The sequence below is a fragment of the Saccopteryx bilineata genome, chromosome 1, assembly GCF_036850765.1.
Source record: "Saccopteryx bilineata isolate mSacBil1 chromosome 1, mSacBil1_pri_phased_curated, whole genome shotgun sequence".
In the NCBI taxonomy this organism is placed as follows: Eukaryota; Metazoa; Chordata; class Mammalia; order Chiroptera; family Emballonuridae; genus Saccopteryx; species Saccopteryx bilineata.
Window position 1 is genome coordinate 182,601,305 of NC_089490.1, and position 27,144 is coordinate 182,628,448.

Below are 27,144 nucleotides of genomic sequence, written 5' to 3' on the forward strand. Positions count from 1 at the left end.
GCATAAAAACTAGAGCATGCACCAAAAAACAGATTTCAGATTTGGAATCAGCAATGCAGAAATATACAGAAACAGTTCTAAAACCTCATGCAACAGAAAATGAAAAAAAAAGTGTTCCCCAGTGTTATCACACCCGCCACCAGTCTTCCCCGTCTATCCCCTATTTCACATTGCTCCACAGTCATCCTACACACACACCTGGGCGGGTCAGCAGGCTGTGTTCAGTCATCCCTCAGTTACCGCGTGAGGATACGCACGGCCCTTCACCGTAGGCTTCACCCATGCATTTTGTTCATGCATCGATCACATTGCACTTAACTGTTTACAGGTCTGCCTCCTCCAGGGCAAAGATCAAGTCTTTCTCACCTCGGCAATCAAATGGAGTCACCCAGTCACTCTGCACACCTTCCTATTTTAATGCTCTGCAGAGCAGGTCTTTACATGTCCTTATTGTCCGTCTCCTCCCCCTGAGATGAACACTCAGTGAGAATCCAGACCTTTCCCACCTCGTTCGCAACTATATTCCCAGTATCTAGAATACTGCCTGGCATGTAGTCGGTGGTCAAATGTTTAGGGTGAATTGACAATATATTCTTTTCTTTTTTTTTTTACAAGCTCTGAAAGTTGGTGATCTTGACATTCTCTTAGAACATAGCATAGTGCTTTATACATGGTAGGCCCTTTATAAATTCCTATTAGATGAATTGCTGGTTCTGTAAAAACTCAAGTCATTTAATAATTTATCTTTTAAATCTGAATTTGTCGCATCTTGTCACTAGAGGAGTCTGTATGATTGGTTATGCCACAGAAGGCCTTCCCCCCAGCACGGCAGAGGGGGTGCGATCACCAGCTATGCTGTCACAGAGGTCAGGGTTCGGGTCCCAGGCCCCAGCTCTGTAACCAATTACCTACATGACATTGAGTGCATGTTGAACCTCTCTGCATTTCAACTTCCTCTTTAAGAGAAGATTAGGAAACCTGTCATGCAAAGCAGCCCGTTTCCTTCACAGCAAAATAAATAGTCAGTCCTAAATCCTTTATTACCCCTTTACCAGTTGTAAATGGTTCAGTTCACATAAGAATATTTTAATATGTGTTGCCTGAACTTGAGCGGGCATTATTTAAAATCATAGGGGATTATGTTTACAAGGTATTAATTCTCCATTAACTTTTCATTATCGTACAGCAGTTCAGTGCTCATCCAGTGAGCACAGGTGACTTGAGCACATTACTGCCACCATTCTTAAGACTTCCTGGAGCCATGGCAAAATAATGTCCCAAGGTGGCCCTACCTCACACAGAAGAGTAGTTCTCTTTCCTTTAACGCCCCTCACAGGAAACAGCACAACAATCAGATACGTGATGAGCAGAAGAACTGTGCCCATTAAATATATTGCATAAAATGACTCCAGATTAAGACTGGATGATTTATAAAAAATAATAATAATAAAGGGCTTAATGCTAAAGTTAAATGCATCTCAGTCAAAATGCATTCGACAGTATTTAAGTCCCTCTGGGGACAATAATTCCCTTTGGAGGTAGAGCGTGGTTGGCCAGGGCTTACACAGATCAATGTCACTGGTTCAGTTATGAAGTTATGACTCAGTCACAGAAAGACTCACTGAGATTCACACAGACAGGCAAAGAACACAGTGAGTCTTCTGCACAAGCATCAAAACGTCTTTTTCCAAAAGCCTTATTTAACAAAAAGCATATAGAGATAAACAAAAAAAATAAATTCAAAAGATTATTCTCTCACAAATCTTGATGTTATTGCTAGACACAGAAAATGTATTTGCATAAAGAGGCATCAAAAATATATTTGCTTAAGTAAATACTGTCGGCACTAAAGCAGTATGAAAATGTGAGCCTTTACTGGCAAGTACCATACCAGACAAAAAGCAAATGAGGCCTTTGACAGGTAGCTCAGTTGCTCTTAGAGCACTGACCCCATGCACCAAGGTTGCAGGTTTGATCCTGGTCAGGACACGTACAAGAATCAACAAGGAATGCATAATCGATGTTTCTCTTTCTCCCTCTGTCTCCCTTCCTCTCTCTCTCTCAAATTATTAAAATTAGATAAATTTTAAAAGTAAATGAAAGTCAAATCGTTGTTGGTCAGGTACAAACAAGAAAGAACACTTGAGAATAAAGGGTCAATAAAACTTTTGTTACTAGCCATATAACTAAGAGTTGGCACCAAAATGTTAGCTTACAGAGCGGTCTACTATTCTGAAAGCATTTATATCATGTTGGGTTAAGGGTTATTTTTCCCAAAGGTGAACAAGCAAAAAGAACAGTGCTAATGGTGACCTGAATGGAGATGTAACAAATGTCCTGCTTAAAGATAATCTTCAGTAGGTGCCATTGTCAGTTCAGTAAATCCAAAAGTATTCCCATAGATGAAACGGCATAGGTGTGTATGTGTCATTTTAAACTCAGTTACTCCTACTTAAAGTCAATGCTGGTTTGAGCTACTGAAGAAAGTCAGTATACAGAGCAACTTTCTTCCAAAACCAGGAGGTAAAAGGGCAATACCTAGTCCAAAAGAGGCTCAGTGCTAGTGGCTAAATCAACAAAAGTATTCCCTGGCCAGCTACTTCAGCTGCTTAGAGTGTCATCCAACATGCCAAGGCTGTGGGTTTGATCCCCAGTCAGGGAACATACAAGAATCAACCAATAACAGCATAAATAACTGGAACAACAAATGTCTGTCTGTCTCTCTATCTAACTCTCTAAAACCAATAATATCTTTAAAAGTTTTTTATAAGTATTGAATAAATAATCTTGAATAGTTGAATCTGTCAAGAATCTCTGACACTTTCCATTGGTAGACAGTGGTCTGTTCTGCAGTCTTTCACCCTAACAGGCACTTCCGTTAAACACAGAACTTAACATCTAAAAAAAAATTAAAGCACTTTGCAATAGTTAACTCAATTCCCTATTATATTCCTTTCTAGTTAAGAAAAAAAATTCCCGACTTATTTTGCCTGTGAAGAATGAAAAGCACAAAAAAGAAATGAATGAACATAAGAGTGTAAAATACATCCCACTACTTCATGGCCAGAAGCAAAAAGGGGACCATTTTTTATAACATGAAGAGTAACTCCATGGAAGATTTTAACAAAAAACAGCAGAATCCACACATCCATAGGAGTATGAGCCCCTTCAAAGACCACACGATTACAAAAATGCCCGCCAATGCTCAAAATATTTGAGGAACAACTCTTTTAAGATTGCCTTCACACATATGACAGTCTTGAAGTTTTCAACTGTTGCACATTTGGATGTGTTGAAAGTGGAACTTGATATCTGTAAGTTGGAAGTACATTTAGAAAATAAAGAGAATTGTCAGGCTGGATATTATTTTTATTTTATTTATTTTTTTTACAGAGACAGAGAGAGAGTGAGAGAGAGGAGTAGATAGGGACAGACAGACAGGAATGGAGAGAGATGAGAAACATCAATCATTAGTTTTTTGCTGCAACACCTTAGTTGTTCACTGATTACTTTCTCATATGTGCCTTGACCATGGGACTACGGCAGACCAAGTAACCCCTTGCTCGAGCCAGCGACCTTGGGTCCAAGCTGGTGAGCTTTGCTCAAACCAGATGAGCCCACACTCAAGCTGGTGACCTCGGGGTCTCGAACCTGGGTCCTCCACATCCCAATCTGATGCTCTATCCATTGCACCACTGCCTGGTCAGGCTGGATATTATTTTTTAAACAGAAGCTTAAGTGTTTTTCTTATGTACCTTCTAAAGTACTTCTAAAGACAATTCTTTAAAAATTGTTCCAAAATTCCTGTCTAACAGCAGCAGCTGTGAAATGAGCAGGAAACCTCCCTATAAAACCTCATTGAGGGACACACGTCATTTTTACAATAATGTCTTTGGTACTGGCATTGTGTATGCATTGATCAATTAGGAAACAGCGATATCCGATTCTGTTTTTCCATTCATTCAACAGTTATTTATGGTGCACTTGATGTATGCTGGTATGCACTAATTCTTAAGGATATCATGGTGAGCAAAAATGGGCCTATCTATTACCTGCCCTCATTAAGATGATTTACATAAGCTCAAGCTGGTAAATTAGAACAGTAAGTCCAGTAGGGGTGGGAGAGTAAGATCCACGATGACGATGACAATGACGTAAAAAGCCTATAATAGTGACTGACACACCCAACTAGTGTAAAGAGGCTTTCCTGAGGAAATGAGGTCTGAGCAGAAGATAAATAAAGAGGAGTTAACCAATTAAGTAATGGGGACTGCAGGGAGAGAGGTATGGATATGGTGGAGGTAGGCAGGAATGGTGTCCTGAGTGGTGAACAGCATGTGTAAAGGCTCTGTGGATTTTTTAAAGCATATGGGTACATTAAGAACTGAAAGAAAGACAGTAGTGCCAAAGTACTGACAGCTAGTGAGAGAGTGGTATGAGAGGAGGCTGGCCAAGTCGGGTGGATTCCACACAGCCTGGCACACATTAAGGATCTTTATTTACCTTACAAGTGATAAGAGGTGGGGGAAGGAAAATTACCCCATGAAATCTACATTCTTTAAAAAATCACTAAGGCTGGAGTAAAGAACCAATTAAGGAGTGGATTGGGTAGAAGCTGGAAGACCAGTTAAGAAGCTGCTATGATGATCTAAAAGGGAAGGTGGAGCTAATACAGATAACTGAATGGCTGTGAGAGAAACCGAGGAAGTAAAATCAGGGAGGGGTTGAACGGTATTCTATATTCATTACTGAGTCAAAGATAAGTGTTTTGGTTTTGTCCAAGAGTTCCTTATTTGTTATTATTTGCAAACCAAAAAGCATCATGCAAATAGTAGGAGTCTTTTTCAATCTGCTTTCTGCATCGTATTTCATCTTCTTTTATGTAAAGAAGAGAAAGCAGCAAAGAGAAAAACAAAACTTAAGAAGTTTCATTTTATGTAAAAATGTGCATTTCTGAAAAATTTTGCTACACCTAGGTAATAAAAGTACCTATATCCAGTGGTGGGATTCAAATAATATAACAACTAGTTCTCTACCCTAATCATTGTTTTAAGTATAAAACAAGATATACCAAAAGATAGTTTATTATTTCGGCCCTGGCTGGTTGGCTCAGTGGTAGAGCGTCGGCCTGGTGTGCAGAAGTCCCGGGTTCGATTTCCGGCCAGGGCACACAGGAGAAGCGCCCATCTGCTTCTCCACCCCTCCCCTTCTCCTTCCTCTCTGTCTCTCTCTTCCCCTCCCGCAGCAAGGCTTCATTGGAGCAAAGATGGCCCGGGCGCTGAGGATGGCTCCTTGGCCTCTGCCCCAGGTGCTAGAGTGGCTCTGGTTGCGACAGAGCAACACCCCCGGAGGGGCAGAGCATCGCCCCCTGGTGGGCAGAGCGTTGCCCCCTGGTGGGCGTGCCAGGTGGATCCCAGTCGGGCGCATGTGGGAGTCTGTCTGACTGTCTCTCCCCGTTTCCAGCTTCAGAAAAATATAAAAAAAAAAGATAGTTTATTATTTCATGCATTTAATACTTAAATAAAAACAATAGATAAGAGTTTTAAAATATTAATGAAAAAATATTAAATAATACCTGACAAAAAACAATAAAACTGTTATTTAAGATATTTTCAATGACAGCTTGTCACCCCTTGGTTGTTTGGCACTTTTTCTCTTTACATTATATGTTTACTGAAGTAACAAATGTAAGAGAATTAAAGGGTAGTATTTCATCAAAGGTATAAAGTTTTATAAAATGAATTAATTTTTTTTTTTTTCTTTTTTCTGAAGCTGGAAACAGGGAGAGACAGTCAGACAGACTCCCGCATGCGCCCGACCGGGATCCACCCGGCACGCCCACCAGGGGCGGTGCTCTGCCCCCCAGGGGGCGATGCTCTGCCCATCCTGGGCGTCGCCATATTGCGACCAGAGCCACTCTAGCGCCTGAGGCAGAGGCCACAGAGCCATGCTCAGCGCCCAGGCCATCTTTGCTCCAATGGAGCCTTGGCTGCGGGAGGGGAAGAGAGAGACAGAGAGGAAAGTGCGGCAGAGGGGTGGAAATAGAATAGATTTAAAATCTTTGTAAGCCTCTTGGACATTCTAGTTGCTTACTAAATGGTTTATTATAAAAACTTGATGGTGATTATTAAATTTCTTAGCCATTTCATCCTTTTAAAGTTGTAAAACCGGCCAGGGCCAAAATGAATTAATATTATAAGCACAGTTTCATCAAATTTTTCACCTATGGATGGAATGAACATTACTTCCGGCCTTTAGAATACACTGTTGCGCAGATGAATGTTAAAAAATGAGAAGGGCCCTGGCCGGTTGGCTCAGTGGTAGAGCATCGGCCTGGCATATGGAAGTCCTGGGTTTGATTCCCTGTCTGGGCACACGGGAGAAGCGCCCATCTGCTTCTCCACCCTTCCCCCTCTCCTTCCTCTCTCTCTCTTCCCCTTCCGAAGCCAAGGCTCCATTGGAAGTTGGCCCGGGCGCTGGGGATGGCTCCAGCACAAGGAAGCAACTCCCCAGAAGAGTAGAGCATTGCCCCCTGGTGGGCATGCCAGGTGGATCCTGGTCAGGTGCATGCGGGAGAGTCTGTCTGACTGCCTCCCTGCTTCTAACTTTGGAAAAATACAAAAAAAAGGAAAAAAAAGAGTAAGGAATGTAACTTTTTAATTTCCACATTGGGCAGCTGCCAAGGCGCCTGCCTTAGAGAGAACCATGATTACAAGTGCCATTTTAACAACCAGTTCGCTGACCTCAACAAAAAATTCAGTATCGGTTCTGCTGAACCAGTGAGAACTGGCTGAATCCCACCACAGCCTATATCTTTAAAAAGAATTACCTAGCAAACACTAAGAAATGCAGACCAGATTACCATATAACATTAACTGAAACGTAAACCACCAATTTATTTCCATACATCATTTCTCCTTTATTACAGGGTACATAAATTGAGTGATTTTACAACTTTAAAAGGATGAAATGGCTAAGAAATTTAATAATCACCATCAAGTTTTTATAATAAACCATTTAGTAAGCAACTAGAATGTCCAAGAGGCTTACAAAGATTTTAAATCTATTCTATTTCCAATGACTTCAATCACATGAAAAGTCATTTTTATACCAATATTACTACAATATGCCATCTCTAGTCCACACGCTCCAAAAAATACAGCTTTTCCATAAGCCTGGATTACACTGTCATAGTAATGTAATAAGTTCAGTGTAGTCAGCCTATAGACTATATGAACACAAACACCACAAAACATCTAGTTTTGTACCAAATTGGCCACATGCTTCCGTGTCTGGCATAGACAGACCAATGTGCACCACAGCTCTGAACAAATATAGAAGGGGAAGCTGGGTTTTAGTTGTATAATATATCAACAGCAAATGGACCAGCCAGGTTCTAATTCCATGAGCTAAGAAAAGACAGTCTAATTTTGAGATTTTTCAACTAGCATTTATACTACCCCTACAAAATGCAGCTTTTAACTTGGAAAGAAACAAGTTCAATACAAAATAAATCTACACCAAACAAAAAATAGAAAAAACCACTACATGACAATAAACAATTCTAAAGGCTAAGATGCACTTTTTAAAATATATTTATATTTTTTTATTTATTCATTTTTAGAGAGAGGAGAGAGAAAAAAGAAGGAGGAGGAACAGAAAGCATCAACTCCCACATGTGCCTTGATCAGGCAAGCCAGGGGTTTCGAACTGGCAACCTCAGCATTCCAGCTCAATACTTTATCCACTGCATCACCACAGGTCAGGCAGATATACTTTTAAACATGCTGCTTTGGGCAATTTAAGTCACCACCCAGGCATTAGAAATCAGTTCCTCTCAGAATCTAGAAAATTGATCAGAAATTCTGTATATGAATTTCTGTTTTCCTTCCTTAAAAAAAAAAATCACTAAAATACTAAATATATGTAAAGTAACAGAAATAGACTACAACAGTATCTTGACAGTCATTATCATTTATAACTCATGTACTTAAGCCTGACTTGGGTACCGAGTGGTATTTTGAGAAATGTCATACTGCTGTTATATCACAATAGCTCTTTGAGAAATGATCTGCTCTGCCTCCTGTGGTTATTTTTAAATCTGTGCCTTGAAATATTTCCAGCACAGGGGTGAGAAAGAGAAATCATGAAAATCTCATTACATTTTGTTTTTTAAGGAAAAACAGAATAAAATGCATTGGATTTCAGAATTAAAATCTCAAGCCTTATAACACTGTAGTACTACCCGAAAGAGTAATTTGCAGAAAAATAGTAATTACTACTGAGCGATGCCAAGGAAAGTACTCTATGTGCCAAGCTGCAACTTGGGCAGTTTAAGATCACAGGAAAACACAGTTAAAAAAGGTAGGCCCTACATTGAAACTGTTGACCCTTTCATGATTTCACCTGTTTGCTAAAGATGTCATGAGACCCTGACCAGGTGGTGGTACAGTGGACTGGGATGCATCGAACTGGGATGCAGAGGACCCAGGTTCGAGACCCCGAGGTTGCCAGCTTGAGTGCGGGCTCATCTGGTTTGAGCAAAAGCTCACCAACTTGGACCCAAGGTCGCTGCCTTGAACAAGGGGTCACTCAGTCTGCTGAAGGCCCATGGTCAAGGCACATATGAGAAAGCAATCAATGAACAACTAAGGTGTCGCAACAAAAAACTGACGATTGATGCTTCTCATCTCTCTCCATTCCTGTCTGTCCCTATCTATCTCTCTCTCTGACTCTGTCTCTGTAAAAAAATAATAATAATAAAATAAAGATGTCATGAGAAGTTACCGTACTTTGCTTATGAGTCTCCAAAATGCCCATGCTGCTTCCTGCACTCCCCAACATGGTAGTAAGGAAGAGAAAAAGGAGTTCTCATATCTAAGTCTCAGGTCACATTCCATCTTAACACTTTATGAATTCCAAATGAAAAGATTTTTATTCAAACTTTAATTTTCTTGAGAAGTACAAAGAAATGTCTAAGAAGAAAACAAAGTGGTGAAAACGTGAAGGATTAACCAAGATACCAGAAGTCTCATACTTAGTATTTATGAACAGAAAAAAACATTGAGGTTTATGTATTGATATTGTCAGGGGTTAATATGGTATTTTTCAGATTCTAAGAGGAACTGATTACTAAGGAATTTTGGTGTGAGAGCTTACCATTTTTGTTTATTTGTCTTTACTTTGTATTATGGAAATTTTCAAACTACACAAAGTAGAGAAAATAATACAATGAACTGTCATGAGTCAGTTCAAAATTAACAATCCTAATTCAGTGAGTCAGAATCTCTCATTGCCGAAGTGAAGGCAAAGATAAATGAATGGGACTACATCAGAATTAAAAGTTTTTGCTCAGCAAGAGAAACTGATATCAAAATAAACAGACAGCCAACTATATGGGAACTGATATTTTCAAACGACAGCTCAGATAAGGGCCTAATATCCAAAATTTACAAAGAACTCATAAAACTCAACAACAAACAAACAAACAATCCAATAAAGAAGTGGGAAGAGGACATGAACAGACACTTCTCCCAGGAAGAGATACAAATGGCCAACAGATATATGAAAAGATGCTCAGCTTCATTAGTTATTAGAGAAATGCAAATCAAAACTACAATGAGATACCACCTCACTCCTGTTAGATTAGCTATTATCAACAAGACGGGTAATAGCAAATGTTGGAGAGGCTGTGGAGAAAAAGGAACCCTCATTCACTGTTGGTGGGACTGTAAAGTAGTACAACCATTATGGAGGAAAGTATGGTGGTTCCTCAAAAAACTGCAAATAGAACTACCTTATGACCCAGCAATCCCTCTACTGGGTATATACCCCAAAACCTCAGAAACATTGATACGTGAAGACACATGTAGCCCCATGTTCATTGCAGCACTGTTCACAGTGGCCAAGACATGGAAACAACCAAAAAGCCCTTCAATAGAAGACTGGATAAAGAAGATGTGGCACATATACACTATGGAATACTACTCAGCCATAAGAAATGATGACATCAGATCATTTACAGCAAAATGGTGGGATCTTGATAACATTATAAGGAGTGAAATAAGCAAATCAGAAAAAAACAAGAACTACATGATTCCATACATTGGTGGAACATAAAAATGAGACTAAGAGACATGGACAAGAGTGTGGTGGTTACCAAGGGTGGGGGGGGAGGGAGGACATGGGAGGGAGGGAGGGAGAGAGTTAGGGGGAGGGGGAGGGGCACAGAGAACTAGATAGAGGGTGGCGGAGGACAATCTGACTTTGGGCGAGGGGTGTGCAACATAATTTGATGACAAAATAACCTAGACATGTTTTCTTTGAATATATGTACCCTGATTTATTAATGTCATCCCATTACCATTAATAAAAATTTATTAAAAAAAAAAAGAATCTCTCATTGCCACTCCATGCCTCTGCTGGATTGTTTTAAAAGTAAATCTCAGATTGCTCAGGTGGTGGTGCAGTGGAAAGAGTGTCAGACTGGAATGTGGAGGACCCAGGTTTGAGACTCCAAGGTCGCCAGCTTGAGCATGGGTTCATCTGGTTTGAGCAAGGCTCACCAGCTTGAGCCCAAGGTCGCTGGCATGATCAACAGGTCACTCGGTCTGCTGTAGACCCCAGTCAAGGCACATATGAAAAATCAATCAATGAACAACTAAAGAGCCGCAACAAAGAATTGCTGTTTCTCATCTCTCTCTGACTTTCTCTGTCTCTGCCTAAATAAATAAATAAGGCCCTGGCCAGTTGGCTCAGCGGTAGAGCGTCGGCCTGGCGTGCGGGGGACCCGGGTTCGATTCCCGGCCAGGGCACATAGGAGAAGCGCCCATTTGCTTCTCCACCCCCTCCTCCTTCCTCTCTGTCTCTCTCTTCCCCTCCCGCAGCCAAGGCTCCATTGAAGCAAAGATGGCCCGGTCGCTGGGGATGGCTCCTTGGCCTCTGCCCCAGGCACTAGAGTGGCTCTGGTCGCAGCAGAGCGACGCCCCAGAGGGACAGAGCATCGCCCCCTGGTGGGCAGAGCATCGCCCCTGGTGGGCATGCCGGGTGGATCCCGGTTGGGCGCATGCAGGAGTCTGTCTCTCCCCGTTTCCAGCCTCAGAAAAATATAAATAAATAAATAAATAAAAGCAAATCTCAGCCTGACCAGGTGGTGGCACAATGGATTGGCCTGGGATGCAGAGGACCCAGGTTCAAAACCCCGAGGTCACCAGCTTGAGCCTGGGCTCATCTGGCTTGAGTGCTGGTTCACCAGCTTGAGCATAGGGTCACCGGCTTGAGAGTGGCATCATAGACAAGACCCCATGGTCACTGGCTCAACTGGAGCCTCCCAGTCAAGGTACATATGAGAAAGCAATCAATGAACAACTAAGGTACCGCAACTATGAGTTAATGCTTCTCGTCTCTCTCCTTTCTTATCTGTCCCTCTCTTGCAAAAAAAAAAAAAAAAAAAGGCAAATCTCAGCTATCATATCTGAGATAAGGAGGACTAAAAGGCCCCCAAAGATATATTACTAATTCCCAGATGCTATGAATATAAACTTATATGGCGAAAGATGTGACTGTAACAGGATCTTAAGAAGAAATTTACATTAGGTTATCCAAGTAGGCCAGGGGTCGGGAACCTATGGCTCCCAAGCCAGATGTGGCTCTTTTGATGGCTGCAGCTGGCTCGCAGACAAATCTTTAATAAAAATAATAATAACGTTAAAAATATAAAACATTCCCATGTATTACAATCCATTCATTTCCTACCACTAATGTTCATGGTTGCGGGTGGCTGGAGCCAATCACAGCTGTCCTGTGGGACAACACCAAATTTTTATTGAATAATGTGTAACATACATGGGTTGTTGTATGGCTCTCATGGAATTACATTTTAAAATATGTGGCGTTCATGGCTCTCTCAGCCAAAAAGTTTCCCGACCCCTAAAGTAGGCCTAACTGCAACTACATGTATCCTGTGAGAGGCAGAGTGAGCCTCTCTGTCACAGCCCCATGCCAAGGAGAAGGCGAGATGAGACTGAGTCAGGAGAGACAGTGGCAACCGACAACAGCTACCAGAAGCTGAAAGAGACAAGAATTTGCCCCTAGAATCTCAGAGGAGGCATGACCCTGCCTACACTTTGATTTTAGACTTCTCCAGAAGTATGAGAGAACAAATTTCTATTGTTTAATCCATCCAGCCTGTGGCAACTTATTAAGGTCACCATAGGAAACAAATATAGTGTCACATAATCTGAAAAAAAAATTCAGTATACAACTTTAAGAAATAAGGAGTTTTTCTAAAATAATACCTCTCATTCCTTTTTTTTTAAAAGTTCTTTCATTGACCTAATATCCGATCAGAGTTTAAATTTTCCCCAAAATGTCTCATACTTTTATATTTATAATTTATAACTTTATAGTTGATTTATCCAAATCAATATCCAAACACTGTTGATGTATATCCTAAGTCCTTAATAATAGTATTTCTTGCCTCTTTGTTTTTCTTGCCATTTATTTATTAAGCAAACTGAGTGTTTTGCCCTACAGAAATTTGTACATTCTGGATTTGGTTAATTACATCTCCATTATCTAACATGGTTCTATTTCTCCCATGCTTCTTATAAACAAGTAGTTACATCTAAAGGCTCGATCAGAATCACATTTTTTTGGCAACAAACTTCACAGGTAGTTCTGTATATATCCTAGCACATCAAATTAGAAGGCCTATAGTACCTACTTCTCTTTTTGTGACGTTAAGATTGATCAGTGTATTCAGGGGTTATTAGACTAAACCATCAATTGCAAAGTTCCTCATCAGCCTTTGACCTAGTAGTTTTAGCAGCCGTTGATGATTATTCCCTAGACCTGTTATTTCATTTGAGGTAACAAACTGGGAATATTTTATTCATATCATTCCTTCCGCATTTATTAGCTGGAATTCTTCTAAAAACAAGATTTTGTCCAAACCATCTACTTGGTTTCTCTGAAATACCTTTCCTATAAAAAAGAAAAATCGGTAAGATAAATACTTGATAATATCTAATTTTCTGGAGTGCCCGGATGGACATCTGTCTCTTGAATACAAAGACCACGTTGTCTATGCTCAATGAGTGTAACTTCTCAAGTGCACTCAAATTAGTCCTCAAGTTACTAATTCAAATACTCGGCCTACAATACAGAACCTATTTTTAAAGAATAAAAACCAAGATTCAACATAAGTACATCAATTTGATGTCAGTTCTTAGGATTTACGCCCTTATCAGATCCGTCCAAACTCCTTGAGCAACTACTCCAAACCATTCATTCTGAGTCTATCTTGTCTTATTTCACTAATACAAACCGACTCTCATTCCAGACGGTGCCTTTGGGTGAGTGTTCAACACACCTGCCTCTTTCCCTGCAAGCAGTTAGGTATATCTCTCCACGGGAGTGAATACACCTCCTGCTTCTGCTGTCGGGCACACCTCCTTTTGTCTGAGGAGAGCCCAATCCTTCCTTTAGGAAACTGTTCCTCTTCCCTACCCTATGTATTTCTAGACAGGGTTAGTTAGCCCCTGGCCACAAGTATAAGCAAGGCCAACCAGAGCCATTCCTGGGATTTTGAGATTTAAACTAAGGGAAGGGGTCAGGACCTCTCTCTGGGTGGTCCTTGGCTGCTGGCAGCCTCACAGAGGCAGCTGACAGAGAAGCTGAGCTTGGAGACAGAGTCTTGGTGGTGCAGAAGGTTTCAGTTTGGGCTTCCTTGAGACTCACCTCAATTCTTGTTCATATAAGCCAGTAAATAGCCCTCTACACAGTTTAATTTCAATAATTTACAATCAAAAGATACAACTTATGACACAATCTCAGCCATGATTCTTGAAGACGATGACCAAAGTGGCCTCTACTTTTCTGGTTTCTTACACTTACTACCTGTAGAGAGAACGCTTTATCACATACTGTCCTGACTTTTTGTGTGTTAAATACCTATCTGTTGCCATCTTTTGTGGCCTTGCAAACATATATTTAACACACCTTCTGAAAGCCCTCCATCAGCCCCTAGAAAAGTGGTAACAGAGCCTCAGTACATGAGTAACAATTACCATGGGGTATCACTCTTACATAAAACACTTCGTATCTGTTATTTTAGTTAATCCTCACAGAAACTCCCTGAGGTGGCCATTATTATCTCCACTTTAAGATGAGGAAGCTAAGGTCCATCAAAGGAAATTACTTTCCCAAAGCCACACGTCTACTAAATGGTAGAGCAGGGATCTGAACCCGGGTTCATCCATATTTCCTTCTCTTTCCACTATGCCCAGGTTGCCCCCACAATAATAAATACTTGCTAATTAACTTCCCAGAGAGAACAACTGATCCAAGACTTCCATTTAACCCCTGACTTTGCACTAATCTCAAAGTGAATGTTCCTCCATCATTAAAAATAATATGAACATGTTAATATTAATAAAGGAACTATATGGAAATAAAATCTTGAAAAAAGTTATAATACAATTTCTCCTAAACTGCTACTGGCAAACTAAAGACTAAATGCTAGCATTTCTCTTAAAGTAATAGGTAAAAGGAATGAATATTTAAGACCACTCTGTCAGAACAAGTTGTATACAACTCCCCTGGCAGTCATATTTCAAAACAGCAAAAAGAGGTTTGTGAGTATCTGTCAACGCGTGACACGCCTACAGCTCTCTGATGGCTCAGAGGAGTATTCCTGTGTCGTTATTAGACACTAATACTTCTGGAGTACTCCCATGGCTTAGAGGCAAGAACAGAAGGCCTTTAGGAAAAAAATGGTTCTGTCTTCATAGTTTAACAAGGAGAGAGGCCAGCAGGACAGGAATGGCCATTTACTGGTAGAGGACCTGAAAGTCACCCATTCTCATTTCTACATGAATTATATCCTTCAGCCACCCTTCCCATTTCCACCCTTGTAGCTCCAATTCCTGCTGGACATATCTACAAGGAGCACCCGCTAGTAAATTAAATTGGAGGCAACAATAGTTGTTCAACATCCAGCTAAATACCTTCCATTGATATGTCCCATAAATGCACATTATTGGTTGGCTCTTTTTTCTCCTTTCTCATTTTTATCACTTTACCTGAGGCCCTTATACCATATAGACACTCTTCTGAGGAATAAAATGATTGATCCCAGGTAACCAGGAAATGCCAAAGAGGCACAGTCCTTATATATAATTTGGCAACAGCAAAACAAAGAGGAGTGCATGCTTAGCACATAATGAAGAATGGTTGCTTCCCTGGTGGGACAAGATTTTGCCAACTTGCATACTTTGGTGAACAGCAGGCCCTAAAAAATACATTGCTGTCACAGACTCAAGAATACCTCAAATGAGATCATACATGTGAAAGTGCTCTGTAAACTATGAACAGCCAAGGGGCTATACATTCCTTCTGTTATATTACAAAGGCACAGACCTGGGGAACAGGTAGTTGTATAGTTTGATAGAATTAATGAGCTCTGGATAGAAGTGACCTTCAGTAACAAGAAGGTAAAAAAGAAAGAGGGGCCTTTCAGAGGACACAGCAGAAAGACAGACAACCCCGGGGATAGGGAGGGTGAAGGGCTCCAAGTTAGCCAACTCCCACTCAGTTCAACAAATACTTACTGAATGTCAGGCCTGGGTCAATATGTTGGGATATATAGTCAAAGATAGCAATACTAATATAGCCAAAGAGCCCAGCCCTTCATGGAGCTTTATATCCTTACTCCGGGATACAGTCAATAAACAACACGGCTAATAAAGAAGTGCAGTATGTTAGAAGATAAATGCAGGAGAGTAAGGAGGATGCACAGTGCAGGGTCGAGGGTTTGCAATACTTTGAGCTTCAAAGATAAGCTGAAGAGCAGAATGAGGTCAGATACCCAATGATGGTCCTCAAAAACTTCATTCAATTACAGGAAAATCATACTGTGCTTAAATGAAATTTGCATAAATTTTTGACAAACCCAAATGGCCCAGAAACACATAGCTCATTTTCTGTACTTCTTCCCCTTCACCCCCCATTCAAAATTATTGACACAAATGTGCTACATAGCACATTTACAGAGGGAGAGACAAAAAGACTGAGCCAGCAGCTGAGCAAAGGGAACTGCAAGAGATAAGAGCAAAGCGGACGACAGCAAAAATAGTTGCAAAACTAGTACCTTGGGAAAGGGCTAATTCAACGGGACTTAAAATATGAATCAATTTTTTTTCCTTAGGAAAAGTTGGCTCTAGGTCAAGGATGATATATAGGTTTCATCTCTAGTAACAACCCCAAACAACCAGCAGAGTCTCTCTGGAGTACTGCATTAAAAAAGAGTTCTAGGCCCTGTGGGAAATGAATTAGACACTTCTTCCACAGGCTCAAGATGGGGGAGTGTGGGCATGCAAGCCCTATGTTTTACCTTTCCTTTCCTAAGTAGATCTTAGTGCTTTAAAATGTGAGTGTGTTTGTGTGTCCATGTATGATATATATATATTATATATGTGATATATCTATATTTTATTTATATGATACACCTGTATTTTATATATATGATATACATTTTTATATAAAATATATCAGTAAACATTCACTAGCTGCCTACTAAGTGTAAGGCAACACCAAGAACAGTGGAGGATTTGGAAATACAGATCTTGGTCTGGATCCTAAAGGAGTTTATAATCTAATTGGGAAAAAGGACAAATGTATAAAAGATAACATGAGAAGGCAGCAAATGACTAAGTTTCTAAAATTTCAGTACAGAGGCTCAGCTACCAGGAAATTGCCACAGGAAAAGACATACAAGAAAGGCTTACTGGAGGACACCGCATCTAAACTGGGCTCTGAAGAATGCACATCACTGCAGTAACTAGAAGGAGGAAGGAGTAGTCTCAGCAGAAATGGAGATAAAGAAATAGGTAGGAAGTGGCTCAGGAACAAGGAACGGCCAGGAAGGAAGCCAGGGCAGAGGATCTGCGTAGGGCAGCAGGTCACGGATGCCTTGAGTATTACTCAGGGTTCTCCAGGGAAACAGAACCAATAGGATATATATTGTACATGAAGGAGAAAGAGACAAGAGACAGAGATAGAGAGACAAGGAGAATGATTTATTATAAGGAATAGGCTCATGCAATTATGGAGGCTGAGGAGTCCCAACATCTGCAGTTAGCAAGCAGAGAAGCAGGAGAGTCTATCGAATAGTTCACGATCAAGTCCAAGTTTGAGTCCAAAGGCAGAGAAGGTCAATGTCCTAGCTCAAATACAGTCAGGTAAAGAGAACAAATTCTCCCTTACTCAGCCTTTTTGTTCAATTCAGGTCTTCAACAGACTGCATGAGGCCCACCCACAATAGGAAAGGCAATCTGCTTTACTCAGTCTACAGATTCAAATGTTAATCTTATCCTGACACACCCAGAGTAATGTTGACCAAATATTTGGGCACTCCATGGCCCAGTCAAATTGGCACATAAAATGAGTTGTTGAGTCATTACCCTACCCGGTAGGCAACAAGGACCATAATCAGCACCATGGGCAAAGCTGTACTTTATAAAATCAAACTGTCTATGGCATAAAATGGATTAGAGAAATAAAAACTAGCGCCAGAAATAAGATTTAGAAAATTATAATTGCCCATATGATAATGAGAAAGAGCACTGACAAACATGTATAGGTTCTATTCTATATAAAGGTATTCTGCATGATTAAGATGCAGAGTTACTCTTGTCATTCTACAGTTTAATTTGACGTCAGGATCCAAATGTAGACCTACCCAGCAAGAACTGGAGAAGCAAGCCTAGGATTACAGAAGTCAGCAATGAGGAATGAGGATGCAGATTTAGAGATTACCCATAAAGGGAACAGAGCCACATTGAGAGTTTGCTCCTGGCACGCCTATACCGACAAGCTCGCAGGACAGCAGGTTGAGTCAGTCTGATTTATGTCAGGAAGCCTCACCAAACTTACTAATTGTGTAATTCCCTGTGAAGGAATGACCACTCCTCAGTGACAAACTAACCCTAAAACATGACCAAGAGGTATGATTACTTTAAGGGAAAAGGAAGGGAGCAACAAAACTGGTCTGCAGACACCGAAACACAAGGTACAAGCTAATTCATCTATCGCAACTCCACAGTCTACTTTTCAAACAGGACATGCAAGGTCCTAGAGTCACACAGTGGAGAAGGACCTGGAAGAAATGCAGATAAGATCAAGCTTAATCAAGCTAATAAGAAATTAGCATCAATCATTAACTTTTTAATACAACTCAGGTAAAGAGCAGGTAGTTTGATGTTTCCTGAAGCAAGCCAAGGCCAATGAAGGTTCCATTTTCAGGTTTTTCATGGGTGCTTAAACTACTACCTCTTGCTTAAAATAAACAAAAATGTAAACATTTTGTAACATATACAATGTTATGAGAGATTTAAAATATTGAATTTATCCAAAAAGTGACTTCATGTTAGAGAATGGGCAATAATCAAGAACACTACACTAGAGCCTGATCAGGCTTTGGCGCAGTGGATAGACTGTCAGACTAGGATGTGGAGGACCCAGGTTCAAGACCCCAAGGTCATCAGCTTGAGCGTGGGCTCATCTGGTTTGAGCAAAAAGCTCACCAGCTTGAGCCCAAGGTCGTTGGCTCAAGCAAGGGGTCACTCGGTCTGCTGTAGCCCCACAGTCAAGGCACATATGAGAAAGCAATCAATGAACAACTAAGGTGTTGCAACGAAAAACTGATGATTGATGCTTCTCATCTCTCTGCATTCCTGTCTGTCTGTCTCTGTCTATCCCTCTCTCTGACTCTCTCTCTGTCTCTGTAAAAAAACAAACAAAAAAACTCCCCACTACATTAGACAGTTGTATCTTCCCATGAAAATATGAGTATATGCAAACTATAGTTTCCCCTGTCCTAAGGAATTGTTTCACTGAGAAAATGTATTACACAAAAAATATCAAAAAAACATTTTTCCTAATAAATATAGACAGACATAATTTCATTTTGAGGATACACAAAGTATTCATGCTAAGTGCCTTTCTGAGATCATACATTTTAAATATAGCTTATATCACTATATACTGATAAATAAATAAATACATATGTATATAGATTTATATTTTTTGTATATTCATTCAGATATATTACAAAAAAATCAACTTAAGATGGATAAACTTCAAATACAAGTTCCATGAACAAACAAAGCTAAAGACACTAATTTAAAGAATGAAACATTATCCTTTAACTAAATGGTTATGAATAAAGCTTAGACTCAATGAAAATACTAATCATCTCTCTAAGATGGTCAATAAAAACTTTGCCACAGGAATTCCTGAAATGTTCCTGCCTCAATGAACCTGAGTCATGAAATTTAGCCACAGAATCTTATTTCATGTTTTGCACACACAGCAGAGTGAAATCCATGCCTGGCACTTTCTACAAGCCTAAAGATCTTAAAATGTACCCATTACCAATATTTCAGCAGAGGTGAACTTTAAAAATACAAGAGAAGGAACTAAAATACACTCATTCTGCATTCTGCAAAGCTTAGTGGGTGGATTCTCTGAACTCCTTATTGGCATGTCCTAGAATAATGTTAAGAAAACTAAAAAAAAAAAAAAAAAGAAACTATGCTCCACAAAAGCTAATTAGCAGCTCGTCCAACAACTGCAGAGTATTTTTATAGCTGTTACCAATTACTACCTTCTCTTGGGGAAGAAAATTGAAGCCATAAGAACCTGAAATGTGAGGAAGTGAGGTGAGCCCTACCTAAAAGCTCAGACCCTTTTACTACTATGGCCCCCTGTTTCAGGGTCTGGTCATGTATTAATGATTTCTATCTTCAGTCTTATACATTCAGAAAAGGTAATATATTTTTAATTAAAGTATAAATTAGAAAATTTTAATTTTTTCATATCCCAGATTTTCCTACAGTAAACACACAAGTGTACTTTAAAGATACTCTCCAAAGCACTGTTTTTAGTATGGAGAAATGAGAAGCAACCCAAACTTCCAACAATAAGAAACTGTGTAAATGACCTGTGATGTGATACTATACAGCCAGGATGCTCCATATATAGTACTGTCATGGAAACATTTTCAAGATATAGTAAGTGAGGCCCTGGCCGGTTGGCTCAGCGGTAGAGCGTCGGCCTGGCGTGCGGGGGACCCGGGTTCGATTCCCGGCCAGGGCACATAGGAGAAGCGCCCATTTGCTTCTCCACCTCCCACCCCCTCCTTCCTCTCTGTCTCTCTCTTCCTCTCCCACAGCCAAGGCTCCATTGGAGCAAAGATGGCCCGGGCGCTGGGGATGGCTCCTTGGCCTCTGCCCCAGGCACTAGAGTGGCTCTGGTCGCGGCAAAGCCACGCCCCGGAGGGGCAGAGCATTGCCCCCTGGTGGGCAGAGCTTCGCCCCTGGTGGGCGTGCCGGGTGGATCCCGGTCAGGCGCATGCGGGAGTCTGTCTGACTGTCTCTCCCCGTTTCCAGCTTCAGAAAAATACAAAAAAAAAAAAAAAGATATAGTAAGTGAAGGCCTGACCAGGTGGTGGCGCAGTGGATAGAGCATCGGACTGGGATGCCGAGGACCCAGGTTCGAGACCCTGAAGTCACCAGCTTGAGCGCGGGCTCATCTGGTTTGAGCAAAAGCCCACCAGCCTTGAACCCAAGGTCGCTGGCTCCAGCAAGGGGTTACTCGGTCTGCTGAAGGCCCGTGGTCAAGGCACATATGAGAAAGCAATCAATGAACAACTAAGGTGTCTCAATGCGCAACAAAAAACTAATGATTGATGCTTCTCATCTCTCCATTCCTGTCTGTCTGTCTGTCTGTCTGTCTGTCTCTCTCTCTCTCTCTGATTCTCTCTCTGTCGCTGTAAAATAAAAAATAAAATAAAAAAGATTTAGTAAGTGAAGAACAAAAACCAGCCTGACCTGTAGTGGCACAGTGGATAGCATGTTGAGCTAGAGCGCTGAGGTCGCCAGTTTGAAACCCTGGCCCTGCCTGGTCAGGGCACACACAACAAGAAACAAGCCAGCAGTAAACAGCTAAACTGAAGCAACTATACTTTTTGCTACCCACCTGTCTCTCCTCTCTCTGTAAAATCAATAATAAAATCTTTGAAAAAAATTTGAAAGTTGTTTAGTGTTACCCCAGTTGTTACTAATAATCACAATAACAGTAAACATATGTTAATGTAGGGAGAAATTTGGGGGAGAAAAATATACCTATTTACAGCAGTTTCTCCAAAATATAAGATTACAATGTACTTTAATTTTCAAATTTACATATTTCTGTAAGTTTGACTGTTGAATAATATATGATTGTATATATAATCAGAAAAAAATTTTAAAAATTTAATTTTTTTATTAATTCATTTGAGAGAGAGAGAGAGAGAGAGGGAAGCATTGACTCCTGCATATGCCTTGACCGGGCAAGCCCCAGGTTTTGAACCAGTGAACTCTAGCATTCCAGGTCAACACTTAATCCCACTGTGCCACCACAGGTCAAGTCAAAATAAAGTTTTAAGTTAGTAATACGAGTAGAATGAACGTAGAGAAAATCTTCTAAAGAAAGAAAAACTAGGGTGTTAGAACTTTAATATAATAGCTCTGAAAGGTCATCAGTCTGTACCCATCTTTTGAAAGACAGCTATATCCTTATTCTCAGAATTCAAAATTAAGCAACTAACATAAGATATTGGAAAAAGCCCCTCCGCATCTTCTGTCAGTCATAGCTTCTCAAGATAAACGTTTTGCCCAAATTCCAGGACTTACCAAATTCAACTGAGCAACACTGTCAGTTTCTATAAAGTTGCATACAAACTGCCTAATTCCAAATTAAAAGTTATTACAGAATTAACCAAAAAATTACAGAGTCTGCAGACTCTAAAGATATTTGAAGCATTTTTTGTAATGGAAATATGAAGAATTGTAGAAACTACTTTTGAGTCCACAGTCCTGTAACCTGTTCAAACACTGTAATAGATTTTTAAAAAAGAGAGAATTAGCTACAAAGGTAATTGAGGAATTACGAGCCTGGAGAAAATTTCCACCTGGCTGGGGAGGGGTGAGAACTTGGGCTGGGAAAAGTTGTTTATACAGCCATGGGTCCTTGACAAAACATTTACACTCCTGTACCTCAATTTCCTCACCTGCAAAATCAAAGACCCAGGAATAAACAATCCCTGATCCCTTCCAGCTCTAAAATTCTGAAAACAGGCCTTTACTCTGGCCATGCCAAAGGATTTTTTTTTTTAAAAAAAAAGGCTATGCATGTAAATAATACAAAATATAAGGTATAAAGTTATAAGGTACTACCCAAAAAGAGCAGATGCCTGCCTGGCTTCCCTTCAATCCTGCATCCTATTCCCCAAAAGAAGCTCCTTAACTCTTTGAGATGTTTCTTCTAGTAATTAATCTATATTTGTAAAATACACACTTAACATGGCTATGTCCCGATTTTGTTTTTCAAGTTTAGACATTATCAAAAGCCCTCTGGTCCTCCTATTAGGGGCACGTATTCACCCACTGTGCCCACCTCTACAAGTACAGCCACACTGTTGACGTGCAAAAAATACAAATATTACACACACCGGTAGATATGTATAATCCTGTCTCCAATTATGGACAATCTTTTTAATAAGAAATAAGATCCCATTTCATATTCAAACATTTTGCAAAATGTAGCAGGGAAAAAATTTTAAACACAGCCTTATCTAAATCAGAAATCCTGAATTCAAGCCTGAGTCCACCACACACAGGAGCTAAGTATGTACCTAAGAGTTCCTTCTTTTCTCTGAATCTCACCTGTTTCCCTCTTGTGTAGTCTGAATCTAACAGCACCCACTACAAAATGGTTAAATCACAAAGCCGAGATATTGCACATGTCAAAGCACTTTGTTAATCACAAAGCACTACGGAAATGTTATTTTCTGTTATTGTCTTTACTAAGCAATCCCCATACATAAAGTCCCTGAAGTTACTGATCGCTCTTGGACACTGTTCTCTACCTAGGCAAAAAACTAAGAGTTGGAAGCAGCCAATAGTCAGAGTGAAGTAGATGTAAATTGTGTTCCAAGGTGAGAATCTGAGGGTCCAGGTCTTTAAAGGGTCTAGGCATAGCCCTATAAGACAAATGTACACAGAATAAAAATCAAGCATCTAAGCAGGGAACCAAGAGAGTAATTTTCTTTGGTATTTGCAGAGAGGGAGTTTTCTTATCAAATTTTCTCCTTAAATGTAATATAAGAACATAATTTCACAATGAACAACTAAAGTGAAGCAACTATGAGTTGATGCTTCTCACTCTCCCTGTCTCTCTCAAAAAATCAATTAAAAATATTTTTAGCCTGACCAGGTGGTGGCACAGTGAATCGAGTGTCGGACTGGAATACAGAGGACCCAGTTTCGAAACCCCAAGGTTGCTAGCTTGAGCACAGGCTCACCAGCTTGAGCACAGGGTCGCTGGCTTGAGCAAGGGGTCACTCGCTCTGCTGTAGCCCCTGCCCCCCAGTCAAGGCACATATGAGAAAGCAATCAATGAAAAAATAAGAAGACTAAAGAGCCACAACGAAAACTGATGTTTCTCATCTTTTTCCCTTCCTGTCTGTCTGTCCCTAGCTGTTCCTCTCTCTGTCTCTCTCTCTGTGTCTCTGTCACACAAAAAAATAAAATTTTTTTTAAAGAACCTACTTTCAAGTCACTCCTTAGGCAACTCTTATTTGTCTTTTCTAACATGTACCTCTACAACTCTAAATAATTTATTTGTACATCTACTTCTTTATTTGTAGACATTATCTACTGACTTGCTATAATGGTAGAAAGAACTCTGCAGAGAAAGTGTTTTGAACCAAACTTGAGAGGTTATCATGAACTGTCCAGCAATGCAATACTCTGACTCTGTTGTAAAACAGCCCTTTCATTTCTAGTCTTCAAAGGCCTACATGAAAAACGTTACAATCTACGGAGTCTCTGTGTAGAGGCAAGAAAGCTAGTCTAAATTTCCCCTGAATGAAGTTCACTGATGCTTGGTTTCTCTTGCCTTTTCCACCTAGGTCACACAGCTTAACCCTGTTCCAAAAGTTATAGGACAAATGACAAATGGGAAACCCAAACTTAATTTATTTCAAGTCAAGCATGGACACAATTCTTATGAGCTCTGTGGAAAGGGAGAGCTGCAACTCAAAGAAACCAGCCTTTAATTACCCGAAAAGTTATCTAAAGTCAACAATATGCTGAATTAAAGAGTAAATTTATGGACCAAATCTCCTGCTCAATTCTGCCCAGAGAAGACTACTGAAGTTCTTCAAACGTGGACTTCAGCTATAGTACAGTAGGTTTGGGCAACTTCAGGGACAACATCCTGTCTAGTGCCAGGTGTATAACAAAAATGAGAGTCAGGCAGGTGACCCTGCCAAGCTGGCAAGATACACTAAGGAAAGGAAATCTTTCCCCTCATTAACCAACAGGATAAAGGTGATTAAGCAGGAATTATTTTTCAATGACCTACATAATTTTATCAGGGCTAGTGTGCTATTAGCACAGAGCAGCTGACTTCCTAATGAGATGGATTTTTAACATTTTTATTGATTTTAGAGAGAGAGGATAGCGAGGGAAAAGAAGGGGGAGGAAGAAGGGGAGGAGAGAGAAAGAGAGGGGGGAGAGAGAGAGAGAGAAACATCAATCTGTTGTTCCACTTCAATTTTATGCATTTGTTGGTTGACTGTTGTGTGTGCCCTGACCTGGATCCAGTTGCAATCTTGGCATATCAGGACAACACTCCAACCAATTGAGCTACCACACTAGGGTCTAATGAGATGAATTTGACAGCAGGACCTTTTCAGAGAAATCAGGGAGTAGTTCGAATTTACAGGGAAGGAACAACTGGTACACATCATTTACTACTACTCCTCAGGTCTCTCTCTGCTTTGTTTGGGACTCCTTCCCCCCACGTGGAATAATCCCCTGCCCTAGATGGCTGAGGCTGCAGCACCTCCTGAATGGTGGAGGAGGGATGTGCTAAGAACGGATGAATCCAGGTAGGTGGAATAGAGCTGGGCTAGTTCATCAGATTTGCTCACTTGATCCCAAAGCCCCTAGCAAACACAACTACTACTTACTGCTGCCACCAACACCTCGCTCTGGCCAGGCTTGAAATAGGACAGCATCCAGTTCCACTCCCTAGCAGAAGTGGGGTTAACAAGGGAGCTTTGTTGAGGTCGAGGTGGGAGGCGGGACAAGGACACACAGGGGCGCGCGCGCGCGCGCGCACACACACACACACACTGCAATGTCAACAACCGCAACTTGAACAGAATTGCACTTGAGAACTTATGAAATCGAGCAACAGCCACCAAACCAGTAAGTCCTTACACCAGTGAAATGCTGCAGACCTCAGAGAGGTGCCGCCACTGTCTATATGTGAGGAGGCTTGGAGAGAAAAACTGAGCCCCAGACCTTTTCACGTTAGCCTGTGCCTCCCGTAGAACCCATCTCTCTGACCCCAGAGACCAAGGAAAGGGGTTAAGGGCGCTGATGACATCTTTCTCCGTCAAAACTAGCTGGCTCTCTCCCCCGCGGGGTTATCACTGAGTAACACCCAGTCCCACAGCTCTGGGAGCCACCTCCTCCCCGCAGTGACTTGGCCGACACAGCTATCTTGTTAGGGATATTCCCACTGGGTCCCCACCATCGCCACCCCAATACCCGTTTCTCCTGGCCAGCGTGGGGAGGGGGAAAGGGATACTTTTGCTCTCCCCCCTCCCTGGACCCTCTAAAATAAAAGCCGCCCTCAAGTGCAAATCTCACAGCAGCACACCACGTACCTGTCTTCCCGGCTATGGCTCCTCCTCCCGCGCGCTGCGGACCTGCCCGGCAAGTGTCCCGGGACAGTCCAGAAAGTTTGCGCCTGGCTTGCAAGACCGGGAGCGGCCACCGGCGAGAATTGGCGCGAGGAAGGGAAGCCGGCTCCACCCCCGAGATCTCTCAGGTCTTTGCCACGCTCCTCCCCGCCTGACTCCAAGTTAACATACAGCACGGCCGGGGAAGCAAGCAGGAGGCTGGAGAAGATCTGAAGGCAACTTTTCCACAGATCACCAGCCGGTGGCCACGCTGGTGCCAGATTCGCCCCCACCTCCCTCCCCTCCCCACCCAGGGGAGGGCGGGACCGGGTCAGGGCGGGGCCCAACCTGCCACTCCGGACTGGGAGCCCGCCAGCCCCGCCTTTGCCTCCCGCTCCAACCCCAGCAGAGCGGCGCCAGGTGCCTGTTTCCAAGGTGAAGGGGGAGGAGCCTCTATGAGAAAGTTTCCACTGAAACTTACACCTTGGCGGAATGGAGGACAGCTCGCCCTTCGCGGGAACCGCACTCCTTCGCTCGCACACACTCACACCCCCCACAGGTGGAAGTCAGACCCTCCGCACGTCACGGGCATTTGAGATGTCTCACTGCCCAAAGGTTCGACCGCAACTCCTTGGCACCCTCTTCCCACTCCGGTTTCATTTCCCCCTCACCTCACCCTGTGGTTTGAATTATAAAATGCTAATAAAATCCCAAGAGAGCTGAGTCAAGTGATGGAAACGTTCGCCTGTTGTTCTCCGGGCAGACTCCCTGAAGTGGGCAGAACGAGCGTGGGTCTCTGCACATGCACGCGTTACTGCCAGGAGGAGAGGGAGGCCCGGGCGGCTGTTCTGTTTTGTTTTTTGAAAGGGGGTCAAAAAACATTATTTACTTATCGGAGCTGTTTGTGAGTACTACGTGTGCGTGTCACACCGTACGCGAGCACCCCCAAAGTGTGTGCTCTTTAATTTGAACTGTTAAACAGAAGAAAGAAAAAAAAACCTTCCACAACTCAGGTCTCCCTGGAAGATGCGAGAACAGGTTAGGAAAATGATTTCCCTACGGTCTGGTTAGTGGTGATGGTGGTGGCGGCGGCACTGCTCCTTGTCTCTCCTTCCCAGAGCCCAGACCTCAGAGCCTGGCCCCCGAGTGTGACGCTGGCCTTGCACCGGACACTAGGAGCAGTGCCCACTGCCACTCCACTCCCCTCTCCTCTGTCTCCCATTCCCCCTGCGTGTTTGGGCAGCGAAGTCAAAGCTCAGCTTTCTGGACATTAAGTCCAGGAGGAGGAATCAAATTCTTGGTTGGAGGCCTCTTGGCATTTTCAGAGCCCTGCGGCTGGTGTGGCT

General features: G+C 41.8%; 1 protein-coding gene across 4 annotated transcripts in view; it reads right to left on the reverse strand.

The window, feature by feature from the left end:
- The window catches only part of FHIP1A (FHF complex subunit HOOK interacting protein 1A), a 252,247-nt gene extending 225,394 nt beyond the window's left edge, over positions 1-26,853 (reverse strand). For 2 of the 4 annotated variants that reach the window (XM_066280839.1, XM_066280847.1), the window contains exon 1: positions 25,784-26,853. The gene's annotated coding sequence lies outside the window, so the exon portion shown is untranslated. Of the gene's footprint in view, positions 1-25,078; positions 25,118-25,783 lie in introns of those variants that run through there. The other 2 variants (XM_066280862.1, XM_066280854.1) reach the window with 2 other exon arrangements.
- Between the last annotated feature and the right edge of the window lie 291 nt (positions 26,854-27,144).